Source organism: Bactrocera oleae, chromosome X (genome assembly GCF_042242935.1).
Source record: "Bactrocera oleae isolate idBacOlea1 chromosome X, idBacOlea1, whole genome shotgun sequence".
NCBI lineage: Eukaryota > Metazoa > Arthropoda > Insecta > Diptera > Tephritidae > Bactrocera > Bactrocera oleae.
In genome coordinates, this window is record NC_091541.1 from 25,331,324 (window position 1) to 25,358,298 (window position 26,975).

General features: G+C 38.8%; 1 protein-coding gene across 3 annotated transcripts in view; it reads right to left on the reverse strand.

Annotated features, from left to right (window-relative positions):
* Positions 1 to 22,883, reverse strand: part of Arl4 (ADP ribosylation factor-like 4) — a 194,148-nt gene extending 171,265 nt beyond the window's left edge. For 2 of the 3 annotated variants that reach the window (XM_070112301.1, XM_070112302.1), the window contains exons 1-2: positions 22,614 to 22,881; positions 21,736 to 22,545 (exon numbers count right to left, since the gene is read on the reverse strand). The gene's annotated coding sequence lies outside the window, so the exon portion shown is untranslated. Of the gene's footprint in view, positions 1 to 21,735; positions 22,546 to 22,613 lie in introns of all 3 variants that reach the window. The other variant, XM_070112303.1, reaches the window with a different exon arrangement.
* Between the last annotated feature and the right edge of the window lie 4,092 nt (positions 22,884 to 26,975).

Here is a 26,975-nt window from a genome sequence, read left to right on the forward strand (position 1 = left end):
GAACGTGTAGCACAAAAGTGGTTTGCTAGGTTCCGTTCCGGTAATTTCGATGTCAAAGATGCACCACGCGTCGGGAGGCCTGTCGTCGAAAATTGCGATAAAATCATGGAAATAGTGGAAACAGAATTGCTGAAAAACTAAAGATAATGCCAATTCATGGCACACCGTCTGGGGAAGCTCGGGCACAAACGCAAGAGGTGAGTCACTTTTTGATTTTATTTGTGATGTAGATCTTTTTATCTGCAATAGGGGAAACTGCCCTACTTTTGTGACACCTAGCAGGGCGGAAGTCCTTGACGTCACGCTAACCTCTAGGGAAATTGCTCCCTTGATGAAGAGTTCTGGACGACCACTCCTTTTCTGATCATAAATATATTGGGTTCAACTTGGACGCCTCGCGCCCGAAGCATAGAACTTACAGAAACTTCAGGAATACCAATTGGGTCCTGTATTGCAGGACAGGACATCCGCACCTGACAGGAATTCGATCCTATCTGCGGACGCGATTGAGGAGCTCGTCGAGGTTTTCAGCTTTGTTAGTAGAACTACTCTTGAAAGCTCCTGTCCTCTGAAAACTCAGAATACTAAAGGGAAACCCCCTTGGTGGACTTCGGAGCTAACGGAGATTAGACCTTCGAGTAGAAGACTCTTCAATAAAGCCCGTAAAAGTGGCTCTAGGGACGACTGGGCGTTGTACAAGGCCGGAATGGCCATTTACAAATCCGAGTTGAAGAAAACCAAGAGGGCTTCGTGGAGAGCCTTCTGCGGCAGTGTAGAGGGTTGTCACGAGTCCTCAAAGTTTAGACGCATTCTTGCAAAAAATCCTACTCCAGTGGGGTATCTAAGAAATGTAGATAACGGGTGGACTACGAGTAGTGAGGAGTCGCTGAAGCTACTCCTAGATGCTCATTTTCCACTGAATCGCTCTACTGAACAAGTGCCACTGGGGGAGCTTCAGGAAGGCTGTACAGTCACGTCCCGAAGGCCTGGAGACAGGTTAAGGTTACGTTTATTCCGAAGGCCGGTAAAAGCTCTCATGTCGGTGCTAAAGATTTCAGACCCATCAGCCTATACCCTTTTCTGTTGAAAACACTGGAGAGACTTATGGATCTGTACATTGGGTGCAGAATACCGAGGGGCATGCCTACATCAAGGGCAGGTCGGTCGACACTGCTTTGCATGAGGTAGTGTCATGGCTGGAGATAGCGCTGTTGCACAAGGAATTTGCAGTGGGCACCTTTCTCGATATCGAGGGGGCCTTCAATAACGTGCAGCCAAAGGCAGTGGTTAAAGCCCTCGAAAAGTTTGAGGTGGAATCGAACCTCAAACACCTCATTTTCAGTCTTCTTTGCGACAGAACTGTCGTGGCGGAGTGGGGTAGTGCCAAGTCAACCAGAAAGGTTAATAGGGGAACTCCGCAGGGAGGAGTACTCTCCCCACTGCTCTGGATCTTGGTCGTGAACGACCTACTTAAAGAACTCGAGGAGGAAGGCTGTCGGGTGATAGCCTATGCTGATGATGTGGTTCTTATGGTTAAAAGTAAATTCCTGAATACCGTCTATGAGCTCAGCAAAGGGTACCTAAACGTGGTATCCAACTGGGCAAACAACCTGTTGATAAGGTGAAATACCTAGGGCTCATCCTTGATAGAAAGCTCTCTTGGAGGCCGAATATCGAGGAGAGAGTCAAGAAGGCATCGGTCGCCTTATATTGCTGCAGGGGAGCTATTGGGAAAAGGTGGGGACTCTCACCTAAGGTGGTGTTCTGGCTCTACGAAACTGTAGTCAAGCCAATATTGTTCTATGGTGTGTTCGTCTGGTGGAGGGCGCTCGAAAAGACTACCCTGGCTAAAAAGCTTGAGCGAGTCCAAAGGGCGGCGCTCATCGGAATATCCGGTGCACTGTGAACCACACCAACGATACCTCTCAACGCTATATTAAATATAGCACCTGCGGACATTACCGGTAGGTGCATTGCTGCGAGGTGTGCTATTAGGCTCAGGGAAGCTGGGCTCTTGAAGAGGTTCAAACAAGGACACGCCACAATTCTCTCCTCCTTCGCCTGCATTCCTGAAAATTTGGATCACTGTGTCACAGCGGCCACTCGAGGCGGCTTTTTCTCTGCTCATATCCCGACGAGGGAGATGTGGAGGGGAAGAAGCTACTGGAGAAGAGGCGCGGTGAGCTTTTTCACGGATGGGTCGAAGCTAGGAGGGAAAGTTGGAGGAGGGCTTTTCTGTAAAGAGCTCTCCGTCAATTTTTGCTTCAGGCTACCGGACCACTGTAGCGTTTTTCAGGCGGAAGTGGCAGCGGTTAAGGTGGCGGTAGAAGTACTGTTACGAAGTGCAGCTTCGTTGAGAGAGGTGAGCAGTCACTCCTACAGCAGAACGGCAATACAAGCCCTGAGTGCGCGAACCGTGCATTCAAAGCTAGTCAAGGAGTGTCTGTCCTCACTAGAATTAGCATCAGGCTACTTCAATATCAGGCTCGTTTGGGTGCCTGGTCACAGCGGAATCGCTGGGAATTGCAAGGCCGATGAGCTGGCCAGGGGGGGCACCCTGCGCTCAGCAGACGCTGGTAGAAGACCAACTCCTGTGCGACTGCGCGATCCTTCTGGCCGAGAGTGGATCGCAGGAGGTCGGGGGATCTTCGCGCCTTGAACAAAGTTCACCTCGCCGCCATGGTAGAAGTTCTCACTGGGCACTGTCCAATGGGAGCTCATGCGGTGCGTGGAAACATCCCGGCACTTTCTCCTCCACTGTCCGGCTTTTGCTAGGCTGAGAATGAAACATCTCGGCAATCACACCTTTGGCGGACCAGAAGATTTGGCCGAAACGGATATAGGCCGTCTCAACAAGTTTGTCATAGGCACAAAGCGTTTTGTCGGCATGTAAGGGTCTATTCATCTGTCTCATAGGAGTTTTGGGTACCACAACGGACCGGCGTTTAAGCTGTCCAAGTGTGATCCTTCTTGGGATCGACCCTCTAACCTAACCTAAAGATAAGCCAGAAAACCGTTTGCAACCATTTGCATAACCGTGGATTCAAAAAGAAGCTCGAAGATTGGGTGTCACACGCACTAACGTAAAAAAACATAATGGACCGAATTTCCATCTGCGAATTGCTGCTGAATCGCAACAAAATCGACCCGTTTCTGAAGGTCACTTACGACAACATCGAGCGCAAACGGTCGTGGTCAAAGCTCGGGGAAGCGGCCCAGACGATGGCGAAGACTGGATTGACGGAGAGGAAGGTTTGGCTGTGTGTTTGGTGGGATTGGCAAGGAATCATCTACTACTGCTCCCTTATGGCCAAACGCTCAATTCGGCCCTCTACTGCCAACAACTGGACCGCTTGAGGGCAGCACTCATCCAGAAGAGGCCATCTTTGATCAACAGAGGCCGAATTGTGTTCCATCAGGACAACGCCAGGCCACACACGTCTTTAGTGAAGCGCCAGACTCCGGGAGCTCGGATGGGAGGTCCGAATGCACCCACCTTATAGTCCGGACCTGGCACCAAGTGATTACCATCTTTTCCTGTCCATGGCGTACGCGCTTAATGGTGAGAAGTTGGCTTCAAGAGAGGGCTGTGAAAATTTGCCAATTGGGACGCAGCCTTCTACGAGAGGGGTATAAGGAAGTTGGCATCTCGTTGGCAACAAGTTTACGAACAAAACGTCGCATATTTAACTTAAATCGGACAAATGTACACAAAGTTATCATCTTTTGAAAAATCAAACTAAAAAGTGAAAAATAATTCCTTATATGAACTGACAGAAATATTGACCGAAAAATATTTGTATTATTGTATATATACTTAAATACTTATTATTTAAACACAATGGCAGGCTGGATCGTTGATGCTTTTAGCTGCATAGCTTTAGGGGCATTTTTGGATAGTATCTGCATTAGCTGCATAGTTTTATAGTCATTGTACGATTTCGCCCATTTTCATAGTGTGTGATAGGACGGATAGGACAGATGGCTGGGTAACCTCACATACCAAATTTGGTTGAATTATTTCGATAGTTCCTGAGATATAGAATTTCACCTAAAGGTTGGTGGTGCCACGCCTATTTTACAATTTTTACACCTCCTCCTATAAAGCTCTTTTCTACGATCTGGTTTGTGAAATTTATGGCTTATGGCGTATTTATTGCGTGAGTTATCGCACTCTTAGTAGTATCTGATTTTACCCATTTTCGCAGCGTATGAAAAAGTGCTAAGAGGACTTCCTCTCAGCAAATTTGGTTGAGCTAGCTTTAGCGGTTTGGAAGATATATACATTGAACTATTTAGGAGGCGGTGTTAAGCCCACCCTTAAAATAATGGGAAACTGTTTTCAAATTATTGCATTGTCATCTGTCCTTTACACGTGTGCAAAGTGTCAAGTTGATCAGATTTCTGTAAAAAAGTGAAAATTGAGCTCCAAGATTCCATTACATAGATATATAGACCTCTGCGAATGGCAGGCACCTTGCCGTGGTGCAGGGGCTTAAGTCGCAAGGCATTCTCGGCATCTCTCAACTGGCGTGAGCAATGCTTGCACCCTCTTATTGGTTGTCAGAAGCCGTATGCGTGCGACTACCAAGAGCTGCCACCTCCTAATCCAGGGTGTTATGCGACTCCCGTGCCCATTGGATGATTTGCAGCCAGGAGGTAAATTCTGGGTATAACGGAGCCTTCCCAATATCGGGCCGCATTGGGAAGTAACGGTGACCTTACCGCGTCAAGGGGCTCTGGCGCGGCGGACTTTCTGTTCCCGTAAACAAAAGCTGACCCGACGGCTCGACAGGGTCGAAAGAACAAGATGAACAAAGCAACAAAAACAAAAACCAAAACCACAACTACAACAATCGGAACCCGGCAACAACAACAGCAAACGACTTTGGACAACGAAAACAACAGAAGCAGCGGTTCAGGTAAGGGCTAATCAGGGACTAAACGTAAGTTCAGCTGGTGGTACCTGAGGCACCCCCCGGAGGGAAGAACTCCGAAGGAAGCCGAAAACCTAGCGCGAAACAGGGTGAGACGGTTTCAGGAAAACAAAAGGGTGGTAATATCGCGGCCATTAGGAAGCGTAATGACAGAAATCGAGGCCACTGCCCATTAAGCGCAACTCAGCCGAGGTTGCGAAAGGGCAGCTCCCTCGACCACCCAAGCGGCGAAGCGGAAAAATGGACAGCTGACGCCGCAGGAGCCGCCCGACACCAAGCGGCAGAGGGGCAACATCGCACAGGCCACTGGTGGCCACCGCTCCGCCCCAAATCCCCCCCCGGCCAGTGGAGGGACAGCGCAGATATGCGGACGCCCTCAAAGGCATTCGTATGGCTGTGCTGCCGCTGAACTACCCGGCGGAGACGCTGGGATCGGAGGAGCTCACCGTGCTCCAAGATTTACTCATGGAGGAGGTATTCAGAGGCTCTGGATACAAAGCCTCCTTCCATGGGGTATATTTTAAAGGAGGCATGCTGCAGGTTGACTGCAAGGATGAAAGGTCGGCTTGTTGGCTGAGGGAGATCGCTCCCAAGCTGGCAGGCTGATATGGCCTCATCCTCTGCGCGAAAAAGGAACACGAAATTCCGCCCATGCATAGCATGACGGTATTCCTCCCCAGATGCGCAGGCAAGTCGTACGAGTTTGCTCTTGGGCTCATCCGCAATCAAAACGATGGCCTCAACACATCGGCCTGGCGGGTGTCCAGTAGCAAAGCTGAGGATTCAGGGTGGAGGCTTAACCTCTGCATAGATGACGAATCATACAAATTCGTCAGGAGGGTGAGCTGCCACCTGAACTATAGGTTCAGATCGGTGGTCCTGAGGCCATTCAAGCTAAAAACGATCACCGAGGGTAACGCAGAAGAAAAAATGCAGGTGGATGAGGTTGCGACTCAACCCTGCGCAAGTACGTCGAAGCAGGCGGCAACTGCTGAGACAACGGTGAAGGTTCCTTCCGAGAAGACGGGCGAACAAGGGGGGGCGCTACCCTCCACTCAGGAGCTTCTGGAGGGGCTCACGAACTTGGCGGGAGACATCGCGGACAACGGTGAGAATGAGGACCAATTCCTCATGGAGCCGATCCTGTGGTGGGGCCGCGCTTAGAAGTTGCCCAGGTGAACCTGCACCACGCGGCGTCGGCCTCGGCGGTTATCGCGAGCAGGTTCACGATGGATGGACTGGGCATACTACTGATCCAGGAGCCATGGGTCAATAAAGGAGAAGTCAGGGGCCCTAAAATGGAGTCAAATAAGGTAATCTGGGATCTCTCAAGTGAGAGACCTAGAACCTGCATAGTAATTAGGAACGGTATTGATTTCTTCTGTATTTCAGAGTTCCTAACACAGGAGCTGGTCGCTGTGCAAGCAAGGAACGACGAAGGAGCGGACTTCGTCGTGGCAGCGGCCTATTTGCCGGGGGAGACTCCGACAGCACCCCCAGAGGCAGTCGGAAACCTGGTAGAGTAATGCAGGCGGAATAAGCTGCCCCTCATCATGGGCTGCGACGCGAATGCCCACCACACCGAATGGGGCAGCACGGACTGCAACACACGGGGTGAGTCTCTTATTGAGTTTATAGCTAGTAAGAATTTAATTATAGCAAACGTGGGGTGCGAACCCACCTTTGTAACTAGTGTTAGAAGGGAGGTGCTTGACAGTAACGAGTCTGAGACAGGGCTGATCTCACAATGGAGGGTGTCATCGGAACCCTCCATGTCGGATCACCGTATCATAAGATTCGTACTGGGGATGGAGGTCAAGCAACTCCCTCTCAAGCGTATCCCTAGGAACACGAACTGGGCCGCTTTTAGGGACTAACTTGTAAGAAATGTTAGCAGTAGGGAGCAGCTGGATAGGAGTGCAACGGGTTCTGGATTGGAGAGCAGACTGTCTGCCCTAAACCAATCCATCATAGAGGCATATCACAGCAGCTGTCCCCTAAAGACAACCACCAAGAGCCGTAACTGCTCCTGGTGGTCTAGTAAGCTCTCAGTACTAAGAAAAACGGTACGCAAGCTATTCAATAAGGCTAAGCGCACCGGAAACTGGGAGGATTACAGATGCAGCCTAACTGCTTATAATAAGGAGATTAGGACCGCAAAGCAGAAGAGCTTCAGGAAGTTCTGTGAAAGCGTCTCCTCAACCCCAGAGGCAGCAAGGCTGCATAAGGCTCTGGCTAGAGGTAAGACGGACACAGTACTAGCGATTAAAAGATCTGATGGGACCTATACGTCTAGCGCAGAAGACAGAAGAATTTCCCGGAGACGATTCAAGGCCATCACGCTTGGACTGGATAGTCGCAAAACAGCTCTTCACTGCAGACTTCATCAAGTGGGCTTTGGCCTCCTTTGAAAAATATAAGTCCCCGGGTGCGGATGGTATCCTTCCAGCTTTTCTGCAACAGGGGGAGCAGGTGCTACTGCCCCACCTTGTTCGACTGATGAGGGATAGCCTAGCGCTGGCATATATCCCAGAACCATGGCGCACTGCAAAGGTGATCTTCATACCCAAAGTAGGAAGGAAGGACTACTCATTGGCGAAATCATTTAGGCCAAACAGTCTTACTTCCTTCCTACTTAAGAGTATGCAAAAGATCATAGACAACGAAATACGATCGAAGGTGCTGAAGGCTTCACCGCTTCATGCGAAGCAACCTGCTTACAGAGCAGGCAGATCAACAAACACTGCTCTGTACTAGCTAACCTCAGAGATTCAGAATTCGTTAGATGGGGGCGAAGTGGTGTTATGCGCCTTCCTTGACATCGAAGGTGCCTTTGACAATACGTCCCAGGAAAGCGTGTCAAGAGCACTGGAGAAAAGGAGTGTGGCAGCACCAGTGAGCAGATGGATTGCAGCCGTACTGCGCACTAGGGTAGCGGAAACCGCAGTAGGAGACACTAAAATTCGTCTGGGCACAACAAGACGTTGCCCACAGGGTGGAGTACTATCCTCCCTACTTTGGACCCTAGTTGTGGACGATCTCCTTGAGCGGCTGACTAGCAATGGAATCCGCTGTCAGGGATATGCGGATGACATTGTTATCTTAGCTAGGGGAAAATTCGAAGACACACTCTGCGATATCGTACAGAGGGGACTGGGCCTGGCAAAGGGATGGTGTAGTGGGGTTGGCTTACACATCAACCCCTCTAAAACTACAATCATTCCTTTCACCAGGCGGAGGTCACTGCCAGGCCTCAGAAATATATCCCTTGACGGCAGAGTGGGGGAGATGGCCAGCACGGTCAAGTATCTGGGCCTCACGCTGGATTCCACTCTACGATGGAAGAAGCACGTGGACCAGACCCTAACCAAAGCTACAAAAGCACTCATGGTGTGCAACCGACTTGCTGGAAAATCCTGGGGGTGCTCCCCACGGCCAATCAGGTGGATGTACACCATGATCGTGAGACGATTATCACGTATGGAGCGGTATTGTGGGTTTCTAAAGCCTCGCAGACTTCGGTAGGACTCAAACTGTCGAAGCTGCAGAGACTTGCCTGCATCTGCGCGTCGGGAGCAATGCGAACGTGTCCGACCGCAGCACTGGAAGTCATGCTAGAACTTTCACCGCTACACCTGGTAATCAAGCAGACAGCCAAACGAACTCTGCTCCAAATGACATCAGAGGAAGCTGGCAAAGGGAAGGTAATCTCATCCCAGCAGATGAAGGCGCTAAGTGGAGAAATACCACTAGCCCTTCTCCCAAGGGATAGCATTACCAAAGTAGTAAACTTCAACAGGAAGTTCAAAGTTATCCTTGGCAGCAAGTCTGAATGGAATGATTCATCACTGGACCTGCTGCTAAGGGAAAGCACTATCAAGTGGTACACCGACGGTTCGAAAACGGAGGAGGGGATTGGTGCAGGTGTCGCTGGGCCAAGCACCAAACTCTCCATTCCCATGGGAAGTTTCCCGAGCATTTTCCAAGCCGAGGTCTATGCTATAAGTCGGTGTGTAGGGATAAACCTCCAACGCAACTATCGCAATAAAAGTATTGCTATACTCAGCGATAGTCAGGCGACACTAAGAGCGATTTTGGAATTTATCAACACGCTGGGCCTAGATGATACGATATGACTTAGGGGAGGGCACAATAGACCATAGGTCGCGGTGCATACCTCAAAACTAATCTAATCTAATCTAGATAGATTAGTATGAGGCTTGCACCGCGACCTAGGGTCTATTGTGCCCTTACATACATATATACAACCCAAGATAATATAAGTGTGTTAAAAACACACTATATATTACAATGTGTTATAATATTAATTACCAATGAATTAATGATATTGTTGAAAGACACTTACACCTTTTTAAAATACATACATACCCCTAGTTTAAGCCGTTAGGATAAACTTTAGGCTAAATCATATATTAAATAAAATAAAGAATTCAATTGTATTAAAACTGTAATCACCAACGCACGTCGTTATTCTTAATCGGACATTTAAAATTCGTTTAGGCACAGGCAATTGACAATTTTTATTTTCTGCCGCTACAACAACAACCCTTTTTAATCAAGTTTCACATCCCAAATATTTTATTCTATCTCAAAAAAGCTTGGGTTTTTCATGGCGCTCGAGCAGGGACCTAGTGCGTGGCTTAAAATTGAAAGTGTGCATTAACTGCACGAGCTTAAATGGTAAAAGCACTAAAGAATACAACATAACAAGTTAAAAATTTTCAAATATTATATATATTTCTTGTGTGCATGTGTATGTCACTGAAATCCTCCTAGACGGCTGGACCGATTTTGATAAAATTTTTTGTGTGAGTTCAATGGGATTCGAGAATGGTTTAGATTTACAATTTGGTCCACTGGAAGATGTTTATTTCACTAATTTTTCATTTATAAGTAGTTCTTAATTTTGAAATGTTTTACATTGGATCCGGTAGACTACGCTGCAGTCGTGACAAATATTCAAAAGTATAATTGAGCCTGGTAGGGGGCGTTTAGATCAGATTCTAAGATAGCATAAGTATAGCTTAAACTATTAAGACTATAGACATGTGTATGGTGTATAGTGTCTAAACATTCATACTGCTATGCTACTCTATACGGAAATAGTGAATATACAATACTAAGAAATATGTAAATAAATAAATAATTAATTTATTTATATTTCTTGCTCTTCCGCGAAGACATGGCATTTTGTTTAGAAATAAAATACTAATAAAAATACACAAGGACCAATGAGGACTTGTCATAAGGAAAATCATGGGCAACATTTTTGAAGCCACAATTTTGAGTGGAAAATTTCAAGGTGAAGTTGTACTTCTGCCACGGATTCCAATGACTCCTTCAGATTCATCGTTACCATTTAAACAATTACATTTACCCATCTGCTTGGCATTTGCGACGACTGTTAAAAAGGCAAAAGATCAAACAATGATTTGTGGATTAGATTTAGAAAATCCGTGCTTTTCTCACGGCCAATTATACGTTGCGTGCTCGAGAGTAGGAAAACCTTCTAATTTATTTGTTTATACCTCTCAAGGAATAACCAAAAGTATTGTACATCCTATTGCATTACGATAACTTCAGTTTTTGTAGATAATTAACTCCAAAAATAAATATCCGTTATAGAATAGATTCAACCTTTTCACAATCAGTTCAAACGACTTCAAGGTTTTATTCAATACAGCGTCTACAATTAACATCTCTGAAAGCATTCTAATATACATATTGACGCGCTATCGATTGTGATAAATATATAGTTGAATGACGTTAGATATTTTAATAAGTTTCTAATAAAAATTATCATCAAAAAGGTCTAATTGTTACAGTTAATTTCAAAAAGTTTACATTTAAGACGTGATGCTGGACAACGTCTGTCGGGCTTCTAGTATAAGTGTAAAATTCATTATAAATCGAAGAAATACGCAGTTTAAATAGTTGAATTTTTGAACTTTAAAGCCAAATATCTCAAAAACCATAAGTCAGCGTCAACTACATATGTATGTATATATATATATTTTCTGAATCTAGAGAACGTCGTCTATCCGTACATACCAATTTTAACCCCGAATTCGGGGGATGCTATTCTAAAATTTACATATTTATTAAAAAGTTCGGTTAACCAAAAATTATATTATATAAAATACCGTTGCAAAAATAGTGCCGCAGTATCGTTAAGAAAAAGTGTAGGAAAATAAGTACAAAACCTTTTTAAAAATCATTAGGTTATTTTTGGTGAACATTAAATCAGTTCCGTACGGCATCATCCCCGCTGCTGCACCGCACTTGGATGCAGTAAGTTGGATGTTGTGCTTCACATTTTCTGTCATATGGTTACGAGTTTCACGCTGTGTTAGAATTTTGGCAACCATGGATGGGTCGAGATACAAACACGCCAGTACGTTTGTAATTTTTTATTACTCTTTGTGAGGAAGAATTGGTTCTTGCAACAATTCGACCGATTTCACTTTATGTTTTTTCTTCTTCGGAAAGTTTATTTTTTAATTCCCTTTGAGAAAGGCTTATCTCTTTTTTTTTAGGCGAGATTCGATATTCTAAATTTAATAAGAAACTGAATAACACAAAAATCTTTTAAAATTGCTACTTTCACGAAAACAAGTAAAACTATAACTTTTCCACTTTTATTGATGGTTATTCCGCGAGGAGTTCCAGTTTTACTACTTGTACGCAGACTTTTTTTGCGTTGCTAAATGAATATCTTTTGTTAATTTATTGATAATTTTATGGTGTCAGATTTTTATTGCTTTAAATCCTATGGGATTATGCAATAGACTAGTAATTGGCAACATTTAAAGAAAGCACAAAAACCAACTGTGCTAGCTTAAATATAATTGTAAGTTATTTATGTTAAATATAATTTTTATATTATTGTGAATTTTTTTTAAATTTATAGGATATAATAGAAATAGATTGCGTCAAGTGCACTAAAGCTATCAATTTTGGAATAATCCGTTTGACTTCAAAACTATTCGCAATTAATAATTTTTTTTTACACTATTCATTATCTTTTTGTTCTAATCTTTCTAATATAAATCGATAATTTTGGCTATCTTACTCGTCACTGAGATTATTAATAATTACTGAATTACCGAAAAAGCCATTTGTTTTTTTTTTATTTTTGAATGGTCGGTGTACGGTGGTGATAATGACTCACAGAGTCATCGCGGATCAAGGCTTGGTCACAAAATATTTTATTAAGAGGTGGTTCTCACTTAATATGGCAAGCTCCATTAATTATTCTGTGTCGATTTCATTATTGCGTTGCTAATTTCGACGGAGTAGATCCGACTTCGTATTTAGGGATGGCAAGATTAATCAAATGATTAGCTTTAAAAGCGTATTTTTTTTCAGAAAGCAATTTAATTGCATTGAATTTTTTGTTTTGATTAATCGATTAATTACTCAATTAATCACAACATTTTCTTCATATCGAACCAATATTCGAATCAGCTGTTTACTAATGTCCCCAAAGTTGCAAATGAATAAATTTGAAAGCGTTTGATAAATTTAAAATACTGAATAAAGTCTATTAAAGTTTCCCATGAGTTCCGCTATTTAAGCTTTTATTTTATTCGAAGCAAAAAGCAACGAAAAAACTTAAAGGAAGATAATAAGAGGTTATAGTAATCCACTTGATGCACCAGGGGAATCTCGTGTGAAATAAACAAGCTTACTTTACAGAGTTATATCACATTATCGACTGAATAAATACGCACTTGGGTGTTACATTACGTTTATAACCTTTTGTATATTATTTTAAAATATCTGGATTATTTTTAGCAACTCAAAAACTTTGACATTTTGTGTTTTGTTCTTATGTTTTCCCCTATAGAAATAAAAATAAATTAATTCGTAACAGTATTATAAATTAATTTACTTACATTTCAAATATCTTGGTTTGTTCCTGATAACAAAACCGATAAAATAAGTATCCGATACACCCAAAACCGATACAATTTCTGTTTCAAACGTCAAACCAATTTTATCCGAATTCACGATACCTACATTTTTTTATCGGTTTCAATTCTGATTCCGACAACTGTCAGATTGCACAACACCCCTGTATGTCTTTAGATTCAATCGAACTGGAATGTCGTTTTGACATATTAAATTCACATAGTGAAAAATTAATTAAATGCCAATCTAAGATTGAAGAAATTAATGAAGACGACATGGCCCGAGAGATGTTAGAGAACATAATTGTTAAAATCAAATCAACAATTACGTTAAATCAATTTTACCAAAAAAAAACAAACTAGAACGTCTAGTGTCGAAACATCTTCCGTAACATCTCACAACTCGAGACTCACAAAAATTAGTCTTCCAAAATTAAAGGGAAAATATTCGGAATTTAAAAATTTCATGGGTTTGTTTGAGAGATTGGTTCATTATGATCCAAATATCCCAGATATTGAAAAATTTAACCTCAAAATTCAGGCGCGTGTGCTAAGTCGCGGGTAAATAATTACGAATTTTCAGCGGAATTCTGAATTATGCGATGTATTTCGGAAAATCATCCAGAGCATAGCATCAAATTTAATGGTTGGAAAATACCGCACAATATTGAATTTGAGGATCCAGAATTCCAAAAGATTGATGTTATTGGGAGCAGAAACCTTTTTCGATCTACTACCTGTTGGCCACTTTAAAAGTGGCCCTAATCAACCAACACTACAGAAAACTCTTTTGGGATGGATTGTGTCTGGCAAATATGTCATAAGTGTAAACTTAACTAATATACTAGTAATCCGTTGGTTGCTGAAGCAGGATTTGTTCCTATTTGTTTTGCGAACCACTAAGCGAAACATTGGGTTCGTTCGAGCTTCGTAATAATTGCAGCAGTACAGCAACTGTGTTGCATATATGCTGATGTGCAGACAAAAATTTAATGTTGCCGATTATTTGCATAAATTGCGTGCAAAAAGTGACAGTAGAACGTGATGCTGTTTCAAGTGTTGCCAAAAATTCACGCAGAACGTGATACTTTGACAAATTTGCAACACTGCTGTCGTGATTGCCATCTCGAACGCACCCATTGTCAGTCGCTGCTCGCCTTTTCGATACCTTGGATTATTAGCCCCACTAGTCACTAAACCAAAAATCTTATTACCAGAGTTTTGGATCCAAAAACTAGATTGCGATGAGTCGACTCCATTGCACCTTAGCACTAACTGGTAGAATTGTAAAGCCATTTGCATTTATTATATGTATTGCATTGGATAAGAACACATCCATCTTAATTATAAACTTTTGGTGCAAATAGAGTGTCCGAAATCCAATAATTGATTGACAAAGTGTGTTGGCGACATTTGCCAATAAAACAATATCATGCGGATCGAGTATCTCGGGATTGCAACGTGGACGAATTGAATAATTCGATATGGTTTCGCGGTTCACAGTTTCCCCTAGAAGACCCCGCTTTATGGCCAATTAACGCTTAATTCCAGCCCTCCCCAGAAGGTGAAGCACCAGAGAAGAAGAAAAATACTTTTAAACTAGCTGTAAATGTGAAAGATAATACAATTATGCACCTTATTTTCTTTCTCATCAAAAATTGCTTCGTGTGGTCGCATTTTTATTACAATGGATCAGACGATCAAAAATGCCTACTGTGGTAAGGAATCTGACATCAGACGAATTACACTTCAAAATTATTTAAGTGAATGTAATTCAAAAACTTACTACAGGCACCAAGCTACCCGCAAACTAGCACACATTCTTGCATGAGTACTCGGATATGTGGTTTTTATTCAAATTAATCCGAGTAGGATGTCACCTATTAAATCCACCTCTCCCATATGCGAAATTCCTATTATTATTAATTAAAAATTCACACTTCATTATCACTTATTTACGGTTCCTGCATTTTCGAAATCACCACGCCGGGGCAAAAACGTTGGTTGCGCTTCTGCGAGAGCTGATGCCAGCAAAGCATGTTGAACCGTAAAAAACTGTACACACTACTTTCATCACAAGCGAAGTTGCAAACCCAAATAATGGGATATTTGACAGTCGAAAGACTTCGAGCGTTACGACCCTTTCGTAAATTTTGCGGTCGGCCACCCCTGAATATGATTATAGCAGTTTTCGTTTGCTTCACTTCAAAAACAATACATTTAGAATTATTTTCTGACTTATCGACTTAAAAACTGTCTTATCGACTTAAGTTTTGGTATTTGCATATTATTTTCGTTGGTTGATCCCTTGCACATTGTTTTTGTAAAATGGAATATGGAGACAAGAAAAATGGTCAATATCTTCCACAAAAAGGTTAAAAAAAATACATTGTAAGTTTGTGAATAGTGTGGGTTTGGAGAAACCTATGGAGAAGTACGAAACCCATGAAAGGTGCATTTACTTAGCCAAATACATGTCGAAGCGCGGTTGGAACTAGCCAAAAATCATATGAACTGACCAATATCAACATGGCGTAATATCCTTTGGACAGATGTGTCCAAACTAGGCTTGTTTGGTGGAACAGGTTCTAGACAGTATGTCTACACCCAAATATGGAATATCTTCCAAACGATACGGTGAAGTTAGTAAAGCATGATGGCCTTAAAATTTTGATATGGGATTATTTTTCATATAGCGCTGGGCTAGGATTTAGAACAGCATCCCCCCGATTTGGGGTTAAAATGGGTATACACGAATAGAGCAAGTTCTCCATGTTAAGAATATATATATACCTATATACATATATAGTTGCCGCTGGCTTGTAATTTTTGAGATATTTGCATAAAAAGGCAAACATTGTACTCCTGAAAAAAGAAATATTATAGTGCAACTAAGAAACCTGGTAAAAACATATAAAGACATCCAAGAAATATGTGGATGTTCTGCTAAAATGGTTCATAATGCTTTAAACTTTAAAGAAATGTCCGAAAATCGTGATATCTAACGTAAAACCACACCTCATGAGGACCGATCTATTGTGCGATATAGCAGGGCGCAGCCTTTTGCATCGTCCAGCAAGATAAAAAATGACTTAAGCTTGAATGTTAGTGGCGTTACTATTCGGCGACGTCTTAAAGAACAAAATCTCAAAGCGTGCCATCCACGAAAAGTTCCACTGTTAGCCACCATACATGTCAAAGAACGTTTGGAGTTCGCCAAAAGTCAGCTTAATTGGCCCATTACAAAGTGGCGAAATATTTTATGGAGTGACGAAAGTAAAATTGTGTTATTTGGTGGAAAGGGCTCCAGACAATATGTCAGACGTCCACCTAACACAGAGTACGATCCTAGGTACACTTTGAAGACAGTTAAACACGGCGGATTGAGTATTATGGTATGGGCATGTTTTTCTTACAGGGGAGTGGGCCCTATATTCATTATTGATGGGATCATGGATCGATCTGTATATGTTAACATATTAGAAAATGTTATGTTTCCTTATGCCAATTGGGAAATGCCACTAAAATGGACGTTTTAACAAGACAACGACCCCAAACATACAAGCAAACTGGTCAAAAGCTGGATGGCATCAAAGCGGATCGATCTTATGTCATGGCCTGCGCAGTCTCCGGATTTAAATCCAATTGAAAAACTATGGGGAGATGTTAAACGATGTGTTGCAAATGCAAATCCAACATCTCGATCACAGCATTGGGAAGTTGTTCAAAAATCATGGGAGCGGATCCCTGTCCCTAATAAAAAATAATGGGTACACGACTAAGTACTAACCCAAGCAAACAAATTAAAATAGTTTTTTGGACTTCAACAATGTTTTTTTCAACTAATTCCACTGTTTTCATTACTCACTGCTATTTTTATGAACAGCTGTAAACAGCACTTTTTGTTTAAATTAATAATGTAAAAAAAATTAACAACATTTTGAATAATAAATTTTTTGTTTTTGTTTAAAATAATCACAAAGTTAAAACAAAATTAAATTTGTGAACATTTATTTACTTTTTGATATATAAAATTACGTTTAAAGTTGTAGCTCATGAGCACTGCTATTTTTATGGACACAGCTGTATATTTTTAACTTTTATATCCACTAAAACTTCACTAATGTGTTTCTACACATTTGTTTTGTGTTAAATAGAGCAAAAACCCATTGAATTCAATGTTTAACTTTTTTTCAAATTCATTAATTAATACAGTAACAAAATGGTTGCATGCAAACAATAAATGTGTTAAAAATGTTACCATATATTGCAAACGAATAAAAACAAATAAAAAAGAAATATTATACCGTCAATACCATGATTCAATTATACACTTGCAGTCAATAAAAACGCACCACCACTTTTGTAGACTATCTTCAGCTATATAACTGTAAATTTAAAAAAATTTCGACTAGATCCGGTAGCCACTAAGATATAAATAATTTTTTTTTTAAATTGGGTTGCACACTGTTTAGTTATAATTGTGTTCTGGTTGTGTATTTGAAAACTTGTGCAAAATGCCCAATCATCAGAAGAAAGTAACGCGTGACCAAAAAGTTCGCATATTGGCATTAGATAACGAAAACTTAGTTTCACGGCAAATAGCAACTAGAATTGGTTATAGCCATTCAACTATTGTCCAAACAAAAAGGAGAATAGTGATGTGTGGGAGCGTAAAAAGGCATCAGGTCGTCCTCGTAAGTCAACTGAGAGAACAGACAACTGTACATTCTAAAAGGGTGGAGATGCAATATTTTAACCAAGTGGATTTAAGTGCAAACCATATGCCGACGGCTAAGATATGTGGGTTTATATATAAGACGGCTGCACGACTTTCTTGGGCTAAAATTGGGATCAAAATGATTGGCAACAGATTATATGGTCTGACAAAAGCAAATTTAATTTGCTAAGATCAAAAAAAAATATTTGCTTTTTGTGCGACGTTGAGGTGGTGAGAGGTTCCCGGATAACTGGGTAGTAAACAAAGTTAAGTTTCCTCAAAGTCAAATGATTTTGGACTGCTTTTCATACCATGTTTTCCCTTTACACTTTATTGATGGAATAATGAATGCACAAATATTATATATGCGACAGTGGTTAGAAATTTTTTTGTACTCGCAATTGAAGAGCATTATTCTTATACGGATCACTTAATTTTCCATGACTCAACGGCATGCCGTCGTGCAAAATGGGTAAGTTTTGATTGGAAAATAATCTTGTATAAAACATTTATAAAATATTGGTGTATTTGATCCTAATCAGCTCGAATTTTTATTTTTAGTTGGCCAATACACTTGACGATCTATGAATTTAACGCTTGGACTGAGCACTTATGGCACATAATGAAGTGTGAAGCTGCTAAACAGAAGCCAACAAATAAAAGTCAATTGATAAAGATTTTAGAACTGGGTTGTTATGGATAATATCCGTTATAAGGAAATAAATTAAGGTCCTAGTAAATTCCAATAATGACAATTACAAGTATTGAGGCTAAAGGAATAACGACTCTTTATTAGAAGAACCTATTGTGTAGTCGATAATTCAACCGTTAGTCGTGAAAATGATATAGTCGCTTTAAATTTACTTCACATTGTTTCCTTTTAATTAATCATGAATATCATGGAATGTGCATTTTTGATAATTTTTTAAAGTAATTGGCTATTAATTATCAAATACATTTTTGAGTAAAATTTTTTGGAAAACTAATTTACACCATGTATCCAAACAAATAAAAATGATCCTAATATTCTAACCTTATAAACTAAAAGCTCATGAGATCTTATTTCAGTTATATTTATTTGGTGGTGTGTTATTAATGACCCCAAGTGTACATATAAGGTTGTGCTACTACGGACGGTATATTTCTTTTTTATTTATTTTTATTCGTTTGCAGAACATGTTACCACTTCTAACACATCATAATACCATGATTAAATTATACATATAAGGTTGTGTTATTACGCAGCGTGCTTCCTGTTATGGAAAAAAGTTAATACATATTGTCAAAAAAAAACTGTTTTTTTTAATCATGAATTTTCTGTTAAAATTTTTTTAATTTTGTGTGATTTACAATCTATTCGTATTAAGTTATCACTCAAAAAACACATTTTCATTCTTGAAATCCTTGAAAAATGTATTTTTGAATCATATAAACAAAACAATACAAAGCAAAACGGCTTATTTTGACATAATGAATTAAAACACTTTTGACAAATTGTTGTCTAAGACTAAAATTCACTATAAATCGAAGAAATAAGAAATAATTTTCTTATTGTGTGATTTAAAGGATCGAAGAAAAGTTTAATATTGAATTAAAGTTATATAGTATAAAGCTCAATATTTAAGAAACCAAGTTTTAGAAGTAAAAAATAATTTATTTTTATATAACTAAAAGTAATTTTTTGTTTATTTATTCAATATGTTTCAAGTATGGTTGAATAAAAAAAAAAACAAAACGAACAACGCCATCACACGATTAGATTACCGATTCTGTATTTGCGACAAAATCTTTCTCATTTTGTTTATTTTTGTACACTCGCAAAATATGGGTATGGCAACTTTTATTTTTTGTTTACATGCAACCTTTTGTTATTGTATGAATTAACGGAATTTACTAAGAGTAAGGAAATTCTCAAAGAGCTTGCGTTAGTCATCACATGGTTATGAATTTTGTATTGATTATATAATCTTTTTTGTATATTTTTATTGGTTTGAAAAATTTGGTAACACTTTTTATTTGTTTTCATGCAAACATTCTTATTGTATGAATAAATATGTCTGAACCAAAGTTAAATATTGAATTAAAATTAATTTTGCACTATTTAATAGAAAAAAAATGTGTAGAAACGCATCTGTGAAGTGTTAATGGATACAAAAGTTAAAAATATAAGAGTAAAATTTATTATAAGTTGAAGAAACACGCACTTTAAATAGTTGAATTTTTGAACTTTATATGCAAATATCGAAAAACCATAAGCCAGCGGCAACTATATATGTAGGTATATATATTTTCATAATCTGGAAAACCTCCCCTTTCTGTACATATCCATTTTAACCCCGAATTCTGGTGAAGCTATTCTCAATCACAGCCGAAAAATCTGCACTGCTTTTTCAATGAGCACAGCTGCAAAGAATTAAAAATAAAGACCAAATAATTTGAGCATTATTCGAATTTGTTGTCGTTCATAATGAATAATTTTACGGGTCGGTTTAAGTATACCATCCCACGGTTTCAGGGTTAAAAGGGGTAAAGTTGGATAGAGGAGGTTCTCCAGATCAAGAATATATATTATAGCCGCCAGAACCATGTTGACAAATAATAAGTCTTGCCATATCCTAACGAATAATAATAATAAACCCAACGATTACCCTCCACCCGCCCAACCGACGCGAGGGGCGCAATCCGCATACGTGCGGAATTAGCCGAGTCAGAAAAGGCAAGAGAGTTTTTTAAGTGTTGAGATCTAAAACTGCTCAGCAACAGAAAAAAAAAATTTCAACAGCTAAGATCTAAAGTTACAATATAATAAATTCTTACATTTTCATACTTTTTAACAATACCGTTATATGGGGAGTGGGCGGAGTTGCCACCCGATTTCAACTATTTTCACACTGTAGGTAGAGGTTCTAAAAAAATTTGCTTCCATTGAATTTTGTTATTATAGCTTTAGCGGTTTAGGAGATATGCACATTAAACCTATTAGGGGCGGGACCACGCCCACTTAAAAAAAATTTAACTGCAGATGCCCCTCCCTAATGTGATCCTGTGTACCAAATAACAGTCTTGTATCTTATTGCGGAGCTAAGTTATGGCAATTTATTTGTTTTTGATTAATGGCGATTTGTGGGCGGGGCAGTGGTCCGATTACGCCCATCTGCAATACCAACCGTCTCCCGGTACCAAGAAACATGTCTAAAAAGTTTCATAAAGATATCTCAATTTTTACTCAAGTTAGAGCTTGCACGGACGGACGGACGGACAGACAGTCACCCGGATTTCTACTCGTCTCTTCATCCTGATCATTTATACATATATAACCCTACATCTAACTCGATTAGTTTTAGGTGATACAAACAACCGTTAGGTGAACAAAACTATTATACTCTGTAGCAACAGGTTGCGAGAGTATAAAAATAAATGTTAAAACGACGGCGCTTTATTTTACACTGCAATAAAATCATTTCCAACCACAGAAACAACAAAATATTTTTATATTTCAGTTTTCTTCAACTTAATTTATTTGAATATCGTGGCTTCCTTCAATATTATTAACGAAATTGATGAAATTTAATTAATTTATTAATTTTAGACACTTAAACGTCAACAATAAAAAAAAAGTAAACATATACAGATGATAGAATCACACACTCAAAAAACATACCCCGCCGTGTTGTATTTGTCGAATGTCAATTTTGTATTGGAAACAACAACATTGTTGATATGACAGTCATAAAAATAAGACAATATAACTTATTTTTGCGTTGGCGGTCTTCGGCCGCGCTTCAAAAAAAATAAGCCTGGTCGGTCCAACACTGGGGTGTACCAAATTTTTTCGCGCAGAACTTCTTTTTGCGTTGGCGGCCTTCAGCCTCGCTTCAAAAAAAAACTCTGATCGGTCCAACACCGGGGTTTATCAAGTGAAGGAATCTAAAAGATTTATTAGTGTCCATCAAAGATTATGATTCCTGTATTTGGGGTGTAATCTCATTTTATTTTATTTCTCTTCGTTTGCAAAATATATTAAAATGGCAACACTGGTTTTTACAAAACTATTAAAAATTATAAAGAAAAATTGAATTCAATATTTTGTTGGATAGCCGCGTTGTTTTAATACCTCGCTCAATCGATTTAGCATTGAACTTACCAACTTATCTGTTTCCTCAGCTGTAATCTAGGACCATTCTTCTTTAATAACACTTCGCAAAGCCTCTTTACTTGATATTGTATGCTGGCGAATTCTTTTTTCCAACAGATCCAATAGATGCTCAATAGGATTGAGGTCAGGTGATTGAGGGGGCGTTTTAAGTTGAAGTTAAGAAACTTTCGCCATCTTTCAACAACTTAATGATAATTTTTCTTTCCGACAGAGTAATTTCTTTTCCTTTGGTTTCCATTTTTTTAAATATTATTAAAACGCGTCACGAGCTCTCTAAACGACTAATTATGTTAAAACACAATAGAATCTACGCAAAAAAAATCGAACAAATTCATGAAAAGTAACGGTATTTCCAATTCAAGCTAACTGAACGCAGACTTAAGGTGCCTATGGTTACTTGTTCTTACACTAAAATCCCGTTATCACAAAAATTAAAATAGGGAATATACATTTTTGTTTTTGCATTTTGAACTTAAGAATATAAAGAAGAAATACATGTAGAAAATTTGAACTGAATTACTTATTTACATTGTGTTTTTACTTCACTTAAAACATAATGTCGGGTGAACGCAGACTTTATTGGCTATGTGTAAATGTATAATTCATTTTAAATCGAAAAAATACGTACTTTAAATAGTTGAAAGTTTCAACTTTAAACGTATATATCTCGAAAACTATAAGTTGCCCGCGGCTATATCTAGATATATTCTTGATCTGGAGGACCTCCTCTTTCCGGCCATATCCATTTTATTCCCGAAATCCTGGGACGGTATTTTAAAGCCGACCCAAAGAAACTTTCTATAATTATCAATAAGGTACAGTGAACAAATCTTGTTTGTAGTTTTTTTTTGTCATAAAAAGCTTACATTGGAACACCGGCAAATGGTTGACAAATTTGGGACAAACTAATGACATTCGACCATGAATTGTTAACAACAAAGTCATTTCGTCAATATGTTAATTTAAACGCCGTGATACAATTTTATAGTACTCACATTTTAAACTAAATAAGATGAATAGTCGTTACTAAAATTATCTATTCTTTTAATAATAAATAATTCCCTTTTATAGTTTTACAAACCAATGCACATTAAACTTATTATCTACATCAACGGTTGTTTAGTAAATTATCGATCGCTTTTTTGTTCAATGTTCTATAGCGCGGCATTTCGACAGGCAATATATGCTGTCTCGAAAAATATTGGAAACCTCAGGTGCCACAGGCATAAAAGTTGGTTGGCAATAACAATTCGCAGTGTAGATCCACCGTAACACTCCACCTTTTAAGCAGAGGTACACTGGCATATGCTTCGGAAGGCGAGGTATGTTTTTTGAGTGTGCCATTCTATCAGCTGTATATGTTTACTCTTTTTTATTGTTGACGTTTAAGTGTCTTAAATTAAAATATTAAATAAAATTCATAATAAATTTCGTTAATAATATGGAAGGAAACCACGATATTCCAGTAAATTAAGTTAATGAAAAGTGAAAACCAAAACGCCGCTATTTAAACATGAAAATTTTTATTTTTGTCACATTCTCGGGACATTTTTGTATTCTTAATTTTTCACTAAAAGCTGGTGAAGTGTAGAAACATTACACAATATGACATACAACCTTTAGGGGCGCTCACAATTGTCGTATTATTTAAGATTCTTGAAATACGACATAAGACAAAGCTTGTGAATTGCTTATATATTTCGTCTGCTGGTACTGCCAAAAGAATCAACAGTTTGAAAGGGACTGCAAAAATTTAAAGAAATGTAAAACTATGCAACTAGAAGCTTCAACTCTCCATTCTGCAAAAAAATACCCATAACACTATGCAGTTGAAAGTATGACCTTCTATACTGTCGTTTGAATAACAAATTCACTCAAACACATCCTTGAAGAAAGTGGAAACACCACAAAAACACTCTTTTATAGCACTTCAAACTAAAGAGTGAAAAATAATTCTTAATATAAACTGATTATAAATATTGGCCAAAAATACTTGTATTATTTTATAACGTGTATATTGGTTAATATGTGAGTTATCTTAATAAAGTTCAGAACGGGCCTCTATTTAAGACCTTGTGCCTAAAATTGATAAATTCGGTTATTTTGTTTAGTGCATAAAAGTGTATATTTATATACTTCATATAATGATTTTCGTTACTTTTACAGACTTTATGCCAAATATGTTGGTCAGTGTGTGTTATTACCATAAAATTGCGTCACACATTCTACATGATGGGTAAAAGTAAGTTAACCTTTTACCGTTAGGTTATCACTGATTAATGCATTTGTTATCAGATAGGTTACTTTTGTTCTTCGGGAAAAACGTAATTATTTCTTCTCTTTTTTTGGAAACTATCTGTTACTCTTTGGTTAGCAGCGTCCTTTACATTGGCTATTTGTTTGGTCAGACATCTGTTACTAAAAATGGTTTGGTTGGTTATAGCTATTGTTATCTATAGGTTACCGAAAACTGGTGCATAGGTTACTTCGTCATTTTCTATAGATATGTTCAAAGATGAACATGTGCGTTAGTGCCAAGGGGCGCTACTTAATCGGTGATACGCAGTTTAGGCTATATTCATTAGTTTAAGGTTTTGAGTTTTCTCAAAAATAAAATATTCAAAATTAAGATACTCAAAACTATTTAATTTAAATTTGTAATAACATTTAGCAGTATTAAATGTAATAATATATACATTTAGAAATTGATTCTAATGAAAATGGAGTTACTTTTAATTGTTTATGTTTACATAAATTATTAAGATGCTTTCATATTTTTTTTTTTTAACCGCAAATGAATTAGTTTGAATATCATGTAACATTTTATTTAAAACAAGAAATATAATTAATTCATGAATGTTTTGTAATAAATAAAAAACAAAATTTGAAAAGGAATGTTTGAAAAACTCGATTCGAGTAGCTGAGACAGACAGAGCGACACCAAAAGAGAATTTGCCGATTATAAACGACAAAAGAGTCCCCTTGTGAACGCCATCTATGTGAATGTTCAGATGAGGACTCTTTTTGCCACCCAAACCGGTTTCCGTTGGCGAGGGGAAAACAAGGAACAACGAACAGACCGTGCTAGTGCCGTTTCACATTGGGACGCAAAAGAGTCTCATACCAGTTTATTGTGGGTGAGGGGACGACGAGGAAAGACGAAGGGACCGTGCCACTCGTGTTCGGGTGGCACGCTTTGTGTTCTTGTTCGTAACAGCTCGCTGCTACCCTTTTCAGCATTCCTTTTCACTTTCAAATCCTTTGAATGGTTGCAAGAGCGCTCGGTTTCAAATGAATTCGATCGCAAATCTGAGTTCTGTTATCTATTTTTGTATGTAATATGCAAATACGTATGCATAGAATAATAGAAATATTATGACAAATTGTAAATAAGGAGAAAATTAAGATATAGATTATGGAGTAAAGAAATTATGAATTTTTAATACGGAGTAAAGAAATTATGAGTTTTTAATACTTAAAGATTAGGAAATTCCTATTATAAATTTGGCCTTGAAAATATTAGTAGCGGATATTCAATACATTCTTGTGGATTAGGGAATTCCCGTCTTTAGTATTTTTTTGAAACTATTTAGCGGGTAGGTACTTGTATTATGCATATTGTTCTACCATATTCATGGTAATTCATTGCAAGCAAAATGTGTGACCATCATCTCAACATACAAATGAAATACGCAGCACGCAGTGTTGCGCGGTGTTGCGCAGTCGAACCGCACAAATATTTACGAACATTTTGTGAAAAGGAATGCAGAAAAACTAGACTCGAGTTGCTGGACTCTTTTTGACCGTGTGAATGCCCAGAGCGACACCAAAAGAAAATTTGAAAAACATCAGACTCTTTTGCATCCCAATGTGAAACGGCACCTACTCGTGCTCTAATATAATATTATCTAGGCAATACGATATGCACACAGGCACATGCATAACAAAAGGATATACACATGTATGACAATACAATATACAAATACAGGGTTGCTCACGAATCGTGCTACAAAAACCTTTTTTTAATTAATGCATTACATATTTTTTATTTAATGTAAAGCAGATTTTATTGCATTTTATATAATTAGTTATTTTTAAAAATTATGGACCGTAAATGACTTCCATGCTATGCCACACCTAATTAGAAAATTATTCATAGCGGCCTGAAGGATTGAAGTCGGGATTGCATCACTTATCAATTTAATGGACTGCTTTAATTCATTACAATTTTTGAGTTTTATTTTGTACACCTCTTGCTTGACATAACCCCATAACAGAAGAATGCTGCAGTTAGGTCGAGTGACCATGGAGGACAGCGGGAAGTTGAGTTAAATTGTTTCCGAATTTTCGTTTGAGCTCCGGAATAACCCCTATGGCTATGTGTGCAGTTACTCCATCTTGCTGAAACCAAACGCTATTAAAAGGGATACGTCTTCACGCAGTTGAGTAAAAAAACTCATTCAATATTTTTAAATAACGGTGCCCATTGACAGTTGCTTATAAACCGTTTTCTTCAAAGAAGTATGGCGCGAAAATACACCTTGATGAAACTGCGTACCATACAGTAACTCGTTCCGGGTGAAGTTCCGTTTCGTAGATTATTTCTGGATTTGATTCACTCCATATACGGTAATTTTGCTTGCTTAAATTTCCGTTTAGATCAAAATGGGCCTCATCAAAACAAAAACAGGCAATTTATCAAGTAATTGTCTTTTTCGGTCAATAATTTTTTGGCGAAATACCAGACGAATAGACAAATCTAGAGGATTTGAACGGCTTGTTATTTGAACTTTCTACGAAAACAGGTTTAAGTCATCATGAATTATCCGTTTTATTTACCGCCTGCTAACTCATAGTTGCGCCGACAAGTTGCGAGTCGAAACTCTTGGAATTGCTTGAATTGACGATGCAACAGCCACGATTGTTTCTTGAACATGGACATACGGATATCGATAGTACGGTCTTCTTGCGATACTTCCAGATTCGGCAAACATGTTTACCAACCTCATATTGGTCCATCTACTTGGGTGAGTGCCGCCAATATGGAAATGACGGACTGCAAAGCATGGTACCGCTGCACTATCCAAACCCTCTTTTTGGTATCTTAAGCATTCATTTCCAAAAAAGCTAAATAATAGTCTGCCAAATAAAAAAAAGTAAGTCGATTACTCACACAGAAAAAAAGTTATTACGTTTTGTTTTTGTGGCACGATTCGTGAGCCACCCTG